Raw genomic sequence first — 6000 nt, 5'->3', positions numbered from 1 at the left:
AGAAGAATACTATTTAGAAAATAATAAAATTAGATAAAAAGCTAAAATTATTAAAATCTTTAATAACTATAAAATATTTAAAAAAGCTTTTAAAAAAGCTTTTAAAAAACTAGATAAATAATAAATTATAATTTAATAACTTAAAAAGTTAAACTAAAAGAGATCTACTACTAAATATATAACTAAGTTTAAGTAGATTACTATTTACTTTAATTAAAAAGATAAGTTTCTAATAACTTACTTTTATAATAGACTTAAAGAGGATATTAAAGATAAACTCTATAAGGAAGAAAAATCTACTTAGTTAAGTAAGTATATAGAAAAGGCTATTAAAATCAATAACTAGCTATATAAATAATAATAGTAGAAATATAGCTATACTACTATAATAAAAGCTTATAAACTATAGACCTCTACTAATAGTAAGTAGAAAAGAAGTAATAATAATATATTATAGGGGACCTATTTAAAACTTATAGAATTAAAAGCTAATAATAAAAATATTATCTTTAAATCTTTTAAAAATAAAATTAATAAGTACTATAAATATAGACAATTTAAGTACTATATAAGAGAATGCTAAATAAAATACAAGCCTAAGCTAGGTTATAAAAAACCTAATAAAAAGAAACCTAGATTTAAACTAATACCTAAAAGAAAGATATAATAATTTAAAGCTAATATAGTAGACTATAAGTCTTTATTATAAACTATATACTATAATAATAAATATACTATCTACTAAAATAAAAAAGATAGAGTAAGATAATATTTAAAGAAACTATAAACTTTTAAAATAATAAAATAAAAAGAGATTACTAAAATCCTAGAAATTAAAACCTATATTAAAGAAACTATAAAAGCCTTATTAGAAATATTTAGAACCTTAAAACTAGAGGACCTATCCTATAAGTAATATTATAAAGAAGTATATTAATATTATTACTAGATACTATACTTAATATAATAGCCTATATATAAGTTAAAATTAGAAGAACTTATAAAAACTAGAGGAGAAATAACTTTATATCCTAGACTTATTAAATAACTTAGTATAAATAAACTAGAATTAGAAGATATAAAGACTGAAAATAATTTTTAACTAAAAGAGCTATAAGTAAAAGTATAAAAGAATATACTAGAACTACCTATAGGATATTAGCTCTACAATAATAGATAGGAGGACTATAAATAATAAGTCTAATAATAAAGAGAATAGTAATAGTCTAAGGCTATAGAAAAAGGAGAATAAATATAAAAAGGAAGTAAGGGGGAAATAAGTAAAAGAAACCCTATATAAATAGAGTAAAATATAGATATAGAAAGTAACCTAATTAACCTATAAGGACAAGTTAACTAACTATATTATACCTTCTAAACCCTTAAGCTATAGATAAATATAAAGAACTAATAAGAAAATATTTATAATCTATAAGAGTAGGTCTAAAGATAATAAAAAGTTATCTTTAATACTCTAGACTATATTAATTAGTTAGAAAAGATATTCTATAGTAAGGACCTATAAATAGAATTCTAATAGTAGATTAATAACTTAGAAAAATATATTAGCTTTAATAAAGAAAGGCTTACTAAGTTAGAAGAATTAGCTAAGTCCTAGAGGAAGTTTAAATAAATAAGCTAGAAATAAGAAAAATAGTTTACTAACTTACTAATTAGCTACTATACTATTTTAGAAGAGGAAGAGAAAAGAAAAATCCTCTAAGAAATTATTAAAAATTTAGAAGAAGAAGTACTTTAATAAATTCTAGAAGTAGTAAAGGAAGAACTAGACTTAGAATAATTAAAGTAAGAGGCTATATAATATTTACTAGATCTAGAAAGTATTACTAAATAGTGGACCTACTATCTATAGACTTTAAGAAACCCTAAGTTAAAATATAAGATAAAGCTACTAAGTAAATAAAAGAACTTAGTAAAACAACTTAACTAAATTAGAAAGGAACTTAATAAAAAAACTAATAAATAACTAAAGCTTATATAAAACCTAGTAGATAATAGAAAGGAAGTACTAGAGCTAAGAAAAGCTTAGTAAATATAATATAAGGAAATTAAGAAGCTATAATAATAATTAATTAATTTATAAAGATAGTAATATAATAGTATATTCTTAATTACTAAAGAGATTACCTAAGTAATAAAACTAGGATCTTAAAAAAATATATAAAAAATAAATATTATAGAAAGATAATAGATTTACTATTTAAAAGTACTAGTTACTTTAATAAGCTAAAAGTTTATAACCCTAATAGATAGTAAAATATAAAAAAACTTTATTTTATTTATAATTATTAATAAGTTAGAATTTCTATAGATTATAAAAAATTAGTTATATACTTTAAATATATATAATAAGATACTAATTAAGTATAAAGGTAGAATAGTAAATATTAAGATTATATACTTTTATATTATTATTACTAGAAGAACTAATAATGTCTTTTTTAATATTATTAAGATAGTAAACTACTTTATTATACTAGAAATATTATAGCTATAAATTAAAAACTTATAGATTAATTAGGTAATTAATTAGCTTATTTAGGATAAGATTAAGTAAAGCTTAGAAAATAACTTAGCATTTAAAAAATATTAACTAGAAAAGTTACCTTTAAGTAAGCTAAGAGCCTTTAAAATAATAATCTACTTTAAAATACTTATTATAAAAAATTTAAATTATCTACTAAAAAGAGGAAAATATAAATAAATATATATAATAAAAACTATTATAAACTTTAAAACTAAGCTAATAGTAAATAAGATATTATAATATATACTAAAAGAATACTAGAAATATAATAAAGTATTTACTAAAGAATTAGATACTAAACTATTAGAGTATAGCTAGTAGAACTATAAGATACCCTTAAAAGAAGATATATAACTAAAGTTTATATTTATCTACAATCTTAATAAAATATAACTCTAAGCTTTAAGAAAGTATATTAAAGAAATATTAAAAAAAGGATATATTAAGCTATTAATATTATTAGCTAGATATTCTATCTTCTTTATATTTAAGAAAAATAGTAAATTATAGATATATATAGATTATTAATAGCTAAATAATATTACTATTAAAAACTAATATCTACTATCCTTAATTTCTAAGTTATAAAATAGGTTCTAGGAAATATAGTAGTTTATAACTTTAAACTTAAAAGAAATATATAATCTAGTCTATATTAAAGAAGGTAATAAGTAGAAAACTACCTTTAGAATATACCTAAAGTATTTTAAATACTTAGTTATATCTTTTAAACTTACTAATACCCCTATAAGTTTCTAAATAATAATTAACTATATCTTATAAAAATATTTAAATAACTTTATAATAGTATACTTTAATAATATCCTTATTTACTTAGATACCTTTAGAAAATATAAGGAGTATATATATAAAATTCTATAAAAACTATAAGAAGTAAACCTACTAGTAAAACTATCTAAATATAAATTTTATAAGTAATAAGTAGATTTCCTTAGATATATAATCTAACTAAGGAAGATCTAAATATAAGAGTTAAAGGTTAAAGCTATCCTAAAATAGCTAGTACTAATAAATATTATTAAAGTTAAAGGATTTTTTAGATTTTTTAATTTCTATAAAAAGTTTTTAAGAGACTATAATACTAATATATAACCTCTTATAGAACTTACTAAAAAAAATAATCTATTTAAATAAAGACTTAAAAAGTAGAAGGTATTTTAAAAAGCTAAGTAAGTTATATATAAATAACTTATACTTTACTAAGTAGATTTTTTAAAATTATATAAATTAGAAATAGATATATTAGATTATAGCCTAGGAGTATAATTAGGATAATAAGATAAAAATAGTAGACTTTACTTAATAGTATTTATATTAAAGAAATTTAATAGACCTAAGTTATATTATAGAATATCTAATAAAGAATTAATAACTATTATTAAAGTATTTAAAAAATAGAGGTATTATCTAATAGATACTAAATACTTTATTATTATCTACTTAAACTATAAGAACCTTATAAAGTTTACTATAATTAAGAAGCTTAATTAATAGTAAATATATTAAATTAAAAAGCTATTAGAATATAACTTTAAAATTATATATATTAAAGGAAAGAAAAATAGCTAAGCTAATATACTTAGCTACTAACCTAACTATTTCTAGAAGATATTTAAAGAAGTAAATACTATCTTTTACTATAATAACTAAGGTAACCTATAATAAATTATAGCTATATACTAGGTTAAAATAAAATTAGAACTTCTATAGAAGATTAAAGACTACTATTAAAGTCTAAATCTAGGATATTAAAAGTTACTTACTAACTATCTAAATACTAAAAAGAAATATAGAATATAAAGATATAATAGAAGAATTATAGTATTTAGATAATTAACTAAAGATATTTTTAAAAAAATCTATAAATTATTACTATATAGATACCCTAATCTAAAGTAAATATAATAAATCTTTAAATAATCTTATTATTATAAGATAAGCTCTATAATAATAAAAGATATTTTTAAATAATATATATATTATATTAAAAATAAATTATTAAGATATAAGCTATATAAGAAACTATAACTAATACTAATATTAGAAGTATTATAATAGAAGATTATAATTAACTTTATTATTAAATTACTATTATTAAAAGACCTTATTATAAAAGTTAAATATAATAGTATTATAATAATAGTAGACTAACTTATAAAGTATATCTACTTTATATTTTATAATAAAGTAATAAAAGTATTATAGTTTACTAAACTATTTCTATAAATAGTAATAGTAAACTATAACCTACTAGAAGAAATCAACTCTAATAGAGGGGGATTATTTATCTTTAAGTTTTAGTAAAGTTTATTAGATAAAATAAGAATTAATTATAAACTATTTATAATATATTACTTAAAAATATAAAAATAAGTTAAATAAATAAACTAAATACTAGAAATATATTTAAGGTATTATATTAACTAGAAATAAGATAATTAGGTATTACTATTACCCCTAGCCTAGAGAGCTTATAATATTAATATATTAGAAAATATAAAGATATTACTATTTTATACTAATTATAATATTAAACCCTAAGTAAGATTTAAACTAATAGAAATTAAGACCTAAATTAAATAAGCTATTTTTATAGTAAATAAAATAAAAGAACTTTATAAGTAATTAGTAGAAGAACTATAGTTTATTTAATAGTAAATAAAATACTATATAGATTAGAAATAGGTTAAAGAACTAATTCTTAAGAGGGAAAGTAAGGTCTAATTATTATAAAAGAAACTAGGAACTAAGAACCTCTAGATTAAAATTATATAACTAAGTAATAAACTAGATTATAAAAAATTAAAATTATTTCTAATTAAATAAAAAGTTTTAAAAATTAACTATAAGCTAGAACTACTAGAAAAAATAAAGAAGTACTTAATATTTTATATAATATTATTTAAACTAATATATAATAATATACCTATAGAAGAATCTATTATAATTAAACTTAAAGAAGATATTTAGGATATTAATAAAATTTTTAACTTAATAAATAATAATAATAGAAAAGTTAAGTACTTAATTAAATAGAAAAATTTTAAATATAGTAAAAATACTTAAGAACTTATTAAATATTTAATAGAAAGCTAGTAACTTCTTACTATATTCTACTAGAAATATTTAAAAAAACTAAGGGATCTAATAGTAGTAGATCTAAAAACAAGCTCTAATTAATCTCTAACTTAGAAATAGTAAATATAGTATTCTTAGTAATATCCTTCTTAGTAACCTACTCTATTTCTAAATAAATAACTTCTAAAGCTTATTTTTTATATAATTTCTCCTCCTAATATAACTAATAGATTTAGAAAAATATAGCTTATTAAATATTAATAATTTTTTTAAAAGCCTCCTCTACCTTATATTTCTCCTATTCTAAGTAAGATTATTCTTACTCTAAATAGTTAACTAAGTAGAAATAATAT

This window comes from Scedosporium apiospermum, assembly GCF_000732125.1.
Source record: "Scedosporium apiospermum strain IHEM 14462 chromosome Unknown SEQ_SAPIO_0097, whole genome shotgun sequence".
NCBI classification, from domain to species: domain Eukaryota; kingdom Fungi; phylum Ascomycota; class Sordariomycetes; order Microascales; family Microascaceae; genus Scedosporium; species Scedosporium apiospermum.
Note: the sequence above shows the minus strand (reverse complement) of the source record.